The sequence below is a fragment of the Propithecus coquereli genome, unplaced genomic scaffold, assembly GCF_000956105.1.
Source record: "Propithecus coquereli isolate 6110/MARCELLA unplaced genomic scaffold, Pcoq_1.0 Scaffold548, whole genome shotgun sequence".
NCBI classification, from domain to species: domain Eukaryota; kingdom Metazoa; phylum Chordata; class Mammalia; order Primates; family Indriidae; genus Propithecus; species Propithecus coquereli.
The window spans coordinates 1,890,021-1,900,424 of record NW_012151374.1 but is presented as its reverse complement, the minus strand read 5'-3'; positions in this window follow the sequence as shown (position 1 = coordinate 1,900,424).

Below are 10,404 nucleotides of genomic sequence, written 5' to 3'. Positions count from 1 at the left end.
CCCAAGTTAGAGATTAGGATTTCAAAGAGCTGCCTGGGGAGCAAAGTTTAAACTTGTGAACTGTAATTATATTTGTATATATCCCATCTGGTTAAACTAATTTCCTCTTTTCTTGGACATGGTCTATGCAGTAAGCATCATATTTAGCTCCAACCTACCACCGGAGAAATCCTTTCTTTATTTCTTTTTTGCATTTTCTGGTAGTGCATAAAAAGTGTATTATTTGTAAGAAGTGGTTGAAACAGCTTTACAATTAAAATAATTTTTTTCAACCCATAGGTGGTCTATTTGTTTCCAGAATTTGCATGATTTCCATCATATATAAAAATCAATCTAATCACCTCCTTTTTATTTTCTTCATTTTGTCCTATTCAATTTTTAATCCTTGCAGAGAATTGATTAAATCCAGAGCAGAATGAGTTCTATTAAAGAAAGCAGTTTTATTGCATTAGAAAGCAGAGGATGTACCAGTCCCTTGTTCAATGACCAGTTACATAAGTGCAGCACACTGTTGTTTAGAGTTTATAATCAAAAATCTATTGAGTTTGTTGCTTCTGTGAACTTTCTAATTCATACTGTTTCATGATCAAAAAAGATATACTCACAAAATGTATGGAATGCTAACTCTCTGTAGGTTAAGCATGCTGGGTCTAGACCCAGAGAATAGGGGTTTGTTTGTCTCATAGTTACATATTTTTCACTAAACTTCACCAAAGCCATGCTAAATATAGAAAATGCTAGGTTTAGTCTTGTTATAATTACCTTTCAAGGTAGTATAGGTTAAGCATGTGAGTTTGAATTCTGTCCCTGAGTTTCCATCAGTAGCCCTACTAGTTGTGTGACTTAGGGCAGATTTCTTAACCACTTCATGCCTCAGTTTCTTTATGTGTAAAATGGGCTAATATAATATTTTATTGAATCTAAGACACCATATATAGATACTGTAGGATATACCATTATTTTATGTATCACCAACAAAAGAAAAACGATGCTTCTAATAATGTTTGATTGTAAGATATTCTCATTTCAAGGAAGTTAAATGTGAAAAAAATGTGCATCTAAAAATTGAGGAAATGTGGTAATAGTACTTAGATGGTGATCACCAAATAAATGTCAGTTATTCACTTTTAAAATGACAGAACCACACCTACACATTGTACAAATGTCAATTTCTTGGCTTTGATATTTTACTTAAATTATATGTGGTCTAACCATTGAGGAAAATTGGGTAAAGAATATATAGGACCTCTCTGCACTATCTTAATAACTTCTTGTGACTTTATAATTATTTCAAAATAAAAAGTTTAAAAATGCACGGTTTAGAATTGATTAAATTGGATAATAGTACTTATATGATAATTTCTCAATGAATGTGAGTTATTCTCTTTTGGGATGGATTAAACATGGCTGCAAATTTCTTGCTACTTTTCTCATCAGGAGATAGAGTCTATTCCTTCTCCCCTTGAGTCTAGTTTGGCCTTGTTATTTGCTTTGACCAATAGAATGTGGCAATGAGTCTCTGGGTAACTTCCGAGGCTGGGCTTTAAGAGATCTGCAGCTTTATCTCTCGGAAAGCTCCCTCTTGGAACAAGGCCGCCACACTCTAAGAAGGCCAACTTCCATGGAGAGTCCACATGGGGGAGAACTGAGGCTCTCTAGTTGACAACCCCAGGTGAGCTCCCAGCTGGCAGCCATGTGAGGGGCCATCTTGGGGGTGATCCAGCCCAGTCAAACTCACAGATGGTTGTACCACCCAGCTGACAAAACGTGGGACGGAATTAACCCAATGCCACTGCCAGCGATGTACATGATCCATCTTGGCCATTCCAGCCCTTCAGATGAGCTTTCAGATGACTGCAGCCCCAGGTGACACCATGGGGAGCAGAAGAATCACCCAGTGGAATCCAGTCAACCTTCACAATCATGAACAATAAGAAATAGCTGTTACTGTTTTACGCCATTAAAACATTATTGTGGAGAAATTCAGAGAGGATTAAGACTAAAAGGTCTAGACAGTGCAGCACTTTTCAAACTTGAATGTGCAGACAAACCACCTGGGCATCCCTGGCCACTCCAAGGACACTCCTACCTTAGGGCCTGTGCCCTGGCTGTCCCTCTGCCTAGAGCCCTCTTCCTCCCCATGTCCCTGAGCCTGCTCCCTCGTCTCCTCAGGCTGCTCAGGGCCGGTCTCCATCCATGAGGCCTCTCCTAGGACCATCCTCCCCACCACAGGTACTCCCTGTCACCCATCTCCACGACACTGCCCAGCATCTTACCTGCTGCAAATATTTTACTCCTTATTTTGGTAATGGTTTATGTCTCCTGACTAGAATATAAATTCTGGACAGGAAGGAAAATCTGTCTGTTTTGTTTGTACCCTAAGTCTTAGAACAGTTCCTGAGACATGGCAGGCACTCAAAAATTTGTTTTGCTTAAATGAATGAATAGTAAGATTATTAACATGGGCCACTGAGGCAGTTAAAGAGGAAGTCTGTATTTGTGCCATCCAATACGGTAGCCATTAGTCCCACTGAGTACTTGAAATGTGTCCAAATTGAGATGTGCTGTGAGTGTCAAATACACATGGGATTTTGAAGACTTAGCACAGAAAAGGATGTCAAATATCTAATTAATCCTTTTAATCCTGATTACGTGTCAAAATGATAATATTTTGGATATATGGGGTTAAATAAAATATATTATTAAAATTATATAAGTTCACCTCTTTCCTTTGACTTTTTAAATTGAGCTACTAAAAAACATAAAATATAGCTTGTGTTAGGTTTCTCTTGGACACAGGGAGTATACGCTTATCTTCAACATCCATGCAGGTAGCCACATACAGAAACAGGAGACCTGCTGTGAGTGAGCTCAGCTAGTAGAAAGAAAGAGAAATCAAGAGATTAACTGATATTTAACCAACCCTCTAGCGGGTTAGCAAAATATTGCCTACACCTCAGAGAGAATGGATTGAGTTTGTAAATATAAGGTTTATTTAGATATATCTGTAGTTAGTTGTACATGTTTAGTACATCTGCCTGCACTTTTATGTATACTGCATGTATACACTTTTTATCAAAAATATTTTGTGATTAGAAACCTAATCAAAGAACCCTAAGTAGATATTTTTTATTAGAAATTGGATATAAAGAAGTCTGGATGAATCCTAATCTGCTTAGCATTGTTCATGATTGGGTCTACCCATATTCCTTTCAATGGGTTAGAAAAACAGAAGCACTGACTGAAGAGGGGTGGTTTTTATTTTTAATTCATTAAATATTTCCACTTCACTCCAGCCCAAGTGACAGAGTGCAAACCTGTCTCAAAAAAACAAAACAAAACAAAACAAAACAAAACAAAAAACATTTGTACCAGGTACAGTTCCAGGCACTGGGGATACAGTAGTGCATAAAATAGACAAACCTTTTTGCCCACATAGAACTTTCATTCAAGTGGAGCAGACAGACAGTAAGCCAATACACAGATAGATAGAGTGTCTTGGGTGGGTTATAAGTGACGTGGAGAAAACTTTTCAGGGAGTGCAGTGGTCGTGGGGAGGGGCTGCTGGGAGGCTGGTTCATGAAAGCCTCTTTGATGAAGTGATACTAGACCTGGCAGGGTGAGCCTTGACCATCGAGGTAGGAGGAGGTAGGTAGAGGGAATGGCATGTGCAAAGGCCCTGAGGAGGGAGTGGCCAAAGATGGGCCACTGGCTCTGAGTGACATGGGGAGTTTTTGAACAGAGGTGTGACATGCTCTGTCTTCCTTCTTAAGAGAATTCCCCCACCTACTCCACAGAGAAGAAGCTGCAGGCGGCTGGGGCAGAAGCAGGGAGACGGCTGAGAGGGCTGCTGCTCTGACAGAGTTAGAGAAGACTGGCTGGGAACAGGGCACCAAAGAGGTGAGAAGTAGCTGGAGGTTGAATATATTTTATATTTGCTTTCCCTTTGATTTCCTCAGAACCCTAGTGGAGGAAGCAAAAAGCTGGGAGAAAGAGGTCATGAATGATATTATCTTCGGGTAAATTTGGATGTCTTTGTCCCAGGAAAATGCAGCTACGTCATAGTGCAAGCTAATGGTGAGATTTAAAATCAAAGCTCACCTGCCCTACTCATAGCTCTGCATTTTATCTCTTCAACTATACACATGCTTTCCATGACAAAGAGTTAATTAAACTCGGGATAAAGAATATTTAGATTTCATGTGGGGTGACAAATCATGGCATTTGATAAAGGTCACAGGAAGCATTTTCATGTTTACTTGTCTAAAATAAATATGCGTTGTGTCTAGCAAAACGCTAGGCTTCCATTAAGTTCTTAATAAATATCAATTGGTGACAAAATGCTAATTGATGATTTAATATATTTTGAAACAGAAGCCTGTATGATATTTAGATAATGAGATTTTCAGAACACCCAGGAATGGCTTTAAACTTGATTCTTCTCTGTCTTGGTCCTGTAATCTTCACTATATAGAATGATGCATACCACAATTTTTAAGTTTTGCATATTTGTACTTTTCCATAAGTAGTTTCCTAAGAAGTTTGGAGTTTTCTAAGATATAATTCTCTAGAATGACGAAGACAGACAAGGAACGAAGGAAAGTAGGAAGGAAGGAAGGGAAAGAGGAAGGGAGGGAAGAAGGGGAAGAAAAATGAAAGAAAAAAACTATCACACATACGAAACCCTCTCAGAATTTTCTTTTTTTTTTTTCTTTTTTTTTTTTTTTGAGACAGAGTCTCACTTTGTTGCCCGGGCTAGAGTGAGTGCCGTGGCGTCAGCCTAGCTCACAGCAACCTCAGACTCCTGGGCTCAAGCAATCCTTCTGCCTCAGCCTCCCAAGTAGCTGGGACTACAGGCATGCGCCACCATGCCTGGCTAATTTTTTTCTATATATTTTTAGCTGCCCAATTAATTTCTTTCTATTTTTGGTAGAGACGGGGTCTCGCTCTTGCTCAGGCTGGTTTCGAACTCCTGAGCTCAAACAATCCGCCCGCCTCGGCCTCCCAGAGTGCTAGGGTTATAGGCATGAGCCACCGCGCCCGGCCTATTTAAAGACTTTTAAAAAGAAAAAAGAAAACAACTCTGGATCATTAATGGATAGATTCCCCATATGAACGTCTAAGAAATAATGGTATTTTAATTCTCAGAATTGTTATTTTCTAAAACCATTGTTCCTATTTAAGGTTTTCTTATATGAAGAAAATCTGTACATTAGAGTTTCTCAACTGTGGCACTCTTGACATTTGAGTAGGATAATCTTTGTTGTGGGGGCTGTCCTGTGTACTATAGGATGTTTAGCAGCATCTCTGGCCTCCACTCACTATATGCCAGGAGCACCTCTCAGTTGTGACAAGCAAAAATGTCTCCGGACATTCCCAAGTGTCCCCTGGGTGGCAAAATCAGCCCCGGTTGAGAACCATTGCTATAGTTATAGATATAATTATAGATATAGATATATGGATATATTCCCCAAAAATGGACTGAAAGCTCCTTTAACAAGTTACCCTAGAAAATGAAATGAGGGAATAGTTTGGCAAGCAGAAGGCTTGCATTTTATAATTTCTAAACCACTGTTTCGAATATTTTTTAAAAATCCTATAGTATTTTTGTAATTAAAAAAAAAAACAACTTGAAGAAACTCTAAAATCAGCTCTAATTCTTTCTCCTAAGGTAAGATTTCCAAGTGAAAGCAACCTGTTTAAACACCTGAGAAGGAAGATAAGAACCTCATCTGATATTTGGAATTTGGAATTGCTTGCTCTTTAAAAGTAATTAAATTTGCCTGCAGAATCATCTCTTTTGCCTTGGTAATTCTCCAGGCTGCTGAAATACCACATTTGCAAAAGTACACCCACGATATAACCTATCCAGTTTTTTCCCTTCGTTTAGGCTCACCCACACAGGCATCTTGTGGAAGCAGATAGCAAAAGCCAAAGGGACTCATGGGGATACTACAGGACATCGGTGGAGCCCTGCCACCAGGAAAAGGAACATGTCCCTTTTAGTATACACCTGAAAATTGCAGAATGGAGACCCACTATTGGATGATGACAAAGGCAACAAATTCAATAATAATATTGATTGGCACTTGTTCCTTCCCTCCCGGGATACACTATACTAATTTCATTCCTCTACTAATGAACACCATAAACTTTCTCATATTTTTAGTAAAACTCTCCATGTCCTCATTACACTGCTAACACAACTATTCGCAATTCATAGAGTACACTTTTTAAATTACTCTACCATGATTTGTTACAGCTCTGGTTCTAATCACAATTATTTTTTAACTTATATGTATAAAAAAGTTGTGCAGCTGTATTTTTTACAAAGTAAATTTTTTATAAATTGAAAAATGTATATACATTTATAGTTTCTCTGCTTTTCCCTTTACTCTTGAAAAAGACAAAGAAGTAACATTAGGCAATCAGGACTGGAACATGTCATGAAATGTTCTGAAAAATTCTTAAGATGAGCAAATGGGCAGACTTTTGGCGAAGATAGCATTGTAAGTTGATAGCTTGAGGACTCTTTGACTCTAAACATTTCACATTAAGTAAAATGCAAAAATAATATTAAAAGATATAACACCATATTAAAAATAAAGTAAACGTCTCTGTGGAGCAGAAATAGAACAGAAGCACACATTGGTGATCCAGGTCAAGCCTAGCCCAAGAAGCAGGAGAAGGGGACAGAGTTTTGGGTGTAAGGGGGTAGAAGTGCCTATGGAAGGCCAACGACTAGAACTTGGTTTAGTGGTGGCTCTCCCAGCCATGCAAGGAAGATCTAAACCTGCAGCATATCAGCTCCAGCCCAGGTGAGTAAATGCATGGAGTTGACATCTGTTTCTAGCATATTTACCACTTCCTAGAGTTACAAGATTGTCTCCTAAATGCTTTTCCTACATCACCCTCATAGCCCTTTTCACATCACTCTACTTCCAACCTATTTAAGTAGTCTCTAAATGCTTTCCCTGCTTTTCAAGCTTCCTCATAAAACTAATTCAATTAATTCCTTCAAAATATTACTTCATTACACCATTATATGGCTCCAAAACCTTGTTACTAGCTCTCCATTAGTAACAGAAATGTCCAATGTCCAAGCTCTTTCTCATTTTCTTGCCATTTAAAGCCCATTACATTGTGGCCCCATAATATTCAAGCATTCTCAAAATGAAGGCTAACAGGGGCCACTCTGCCCCTGACTCTCAGGAAAACAGACATGCCATGACCACTTCTTCAGTGAAGGGAGGTTGAAGCGGACCTCTGTGGTTGTACTTCCCAGCTTCTGTTCCCCCTTGTTGTCTTTTAGGGACCAACTCTTTGTCACTTCCCAGCTTAAGGGCTTTAGGTAAGGTTGACATCATCCCCAGCTCCCAGGGACAATCAGGATATTCTACCCACGGGAGCGAATGACTTGGGGACAGGCACAGGATCAAAGTCAATTTCATAAAGCCAATCCCTGGAGTTGGGTTTCAACTACCGGGAAAGATAAGCTCTCTTTTGGCTGGGATTGCTGACCTGTGAAGACATAAACATGGCAAAGCTTGAGGCCACCAAGTGCATGCCTGAGAATGGAGGGAACACCAAAGAAAGCAGAGCTGAGAGAGAGAGTGAAAGCTTGTTAACAACACTGTTGCAAAATGATGTCATATAATGGTATGTTCAAAGAGTAGGGAGCAAGTACAAAACAGGAAACAGAGAGTTCACTAAGCATGCTGCTCACTGGACTCATCCGCCGTCAACCTCTATTCATGTGAACTTTTGTATTCTACTTTCAGAATGTCTTCGATTTCTCGTTGCCACAGAGTTATAGACCTCTCAGGGCCTGCCCTGCCCAACTTCTCCTGCTTTGCAAACTGTTTTTATATCTGAAACAGCTACTCAGCTCAGCTTGAGCTTCTGGGCAATGTCAAGTCATCATTAATTATAGCTTCCCCAAGAAGAAAATAACTTGTCTCGTGATTCTAGCTCTGACTTTCCAAACAGTACCCTTAAAAAGAAACCTAGGATTTTGCAGCTGGGCTTTCTCTCTGATTCAAATCTCAAAGTAACATCTCAGCCTTTTTTTCTGCTCTCACTCGCTTGGACAAAAATTTATGAGAAAGCATTCCATTCAACAGAAGGACAGGACGGGTCTTCAGTAGACCCACCACATACCCATTCATACTCCTTCTCTTCTTAGACACCTAGAGCTCATGAGAAGGTGCACTTTTACAGAATGCTAAAGAAAATACTTAAATTGTAAAATGCCCTCATGATCCCTTTCCCTGGATCCCTTTGCCCTTTTCATTCTGTTCCCCCATGGCTACCAAGAATTCTTGTAACCCATTTCTCTGTAGAGTAAAAAATGTTAAGACATACAGTCATGCATTGCTTACTGAAAGAGATAGGTCCTGAGAGATACATCCTTAGCGGATTTCCTCGTTGTCTGAACACCATAGCATGTGATTACACAGACCTAGGTGGTACAGCCTAGTGCACACCTCGGCCGTATGGTAGAGCCAGCCTACTGCTCCTAGGTTAACACCTGTACAGCATGTTCCTATTCTGAATACTGTAGGCAATTATAATATAGTGGTAAGTATTTGTGGATCTGAACATATCTAACCAAGGAAAAGGCACAGTAAAAATATTGTATAAAAGATAAAAGATGGTGTGTCTGTGTACCTCACCTACCATGAATCAAGCTTGCAGTACTGAAAGTTGCTCTGGGTGAGTCGGTGAGTAAGTGGTGAGTAAATATGAAGGCCTAGGACGTTACTGTACACTACCATAGACTTGATAAACACTGTACATTTAGGTTGCATTAAATAGATAAAGAAATCTTTTTTCAATAATAAATTAACCTTAGCTTACTGTAACTTTTTACTTGATAAATTTTAAAATTTTCTGTAAATTTTCAACTCTTTTGTAATAACAGCTTAAAACAGAAACACATTGTATAGCTGTACAAAAATATTTTCTTTCTCTATATCCTTATTCTATAAGCTTTTCTTTTTCTTTTTTTACTTTTTAAAGTTTTTTCTTAAACATTAAGACAGACACACATTGGCCTAGGCCTGCACAAGGTCAGGATCATCAATATCACTGTCTTCCACCTCCACATCTTGTCCCCCTGGAAGGTCTTCAGGGGCAATGACATGCATGGAGCTGTCATCTCCAATAATAACAATGCCATCTTCTGGAATAGCTCCTGAAGGACCTGCCTGAGGCTGTTCTACAGTTAACTTTTTTTGTATCTAATGTCAACTAAAGAAGAATATCAAGCTTTTAAAGAATTAAAGTTGATTTTATTTAGACATCTGGTGATCGATTACAGAGGCATAATCACTAACCCTGTTAGACATTATCTTATGCGTAGGAAAAGGCAAGGACTAGGGTCATTTATCTTTTAAAGAATATAGTGACGCAAACAAGAGGTGTTGGGGGCCATGTGCTCTATCCTCTTTAGTCTTCAAAGCATCTTTCTGGAGCGCTGCGCATCATCACAGATTCAGAGCTTTGTGAAAATATGCTGGCAAGCAGAAATGAGCAAACATGCCCTCTTACATTTGCTACTTTGCCTCACAATAAGTAGAAGGAGTACACTTCAAAATAGCAATAAAAATATAGTATTATGTACATAATGAGTAATGTAGCTGTTTATCATTGTCAAGTATGATGTACTATACATGATTGTATGTGCTATGCTTTCATATGATTGGCAGAGCAGTAGCTTTGTTTACACCAGCATCACCACAAACACCTGATTAATGCATTGTGCTACAATGTTACGACTTCACTAGATGATAGGAATTTTTAAGCTCCATTACAATCTTACCATCATAAATGTGGTCCAATGTCGACCAAAACATTGTTATGGGACACATGACTGTAATGTAGTTTCCTTATTGAAAGCCCTTTTCACCTTGAGCAGAGGTTGCGAACTTTTCTGTAAAAGACAGAATAGTAAATGTATGTTTTAGGGTTTACTAGCTAAAAGGTCTTTGTTGCAAGGATTCAATTCTGTCATACGCATTATGTAAATGCATGGGAGAGGTTGTGTGTCAATAAAACTTTAATTACAAAAACAGGCAGAGGGCAGAATTTGACCCAGGGCTATAATTGGCTGATCCCTGATCTAGAACAATGGTTCTAAAGCGTGGTATGAGCCCAGCAGCATCAACATCACCTGGTTACTTATTAGACATGCAAATTCTCAGGCTTATCCCAAACCTACTGAATTAGGAAATCTGGGAGCAGGATGTAAGAATTGGTTTATGGAGACCTCCAGGTGATTTGAATGCTTGCTCAATGTCGAGAATTACTAATCTAGAACAGCATTTCTCAGCCTTGGCTACACATTAGAACCACCTGGACCCACTCCAGACAACTGACATGAGACTCAGGCATCAGTGTTTT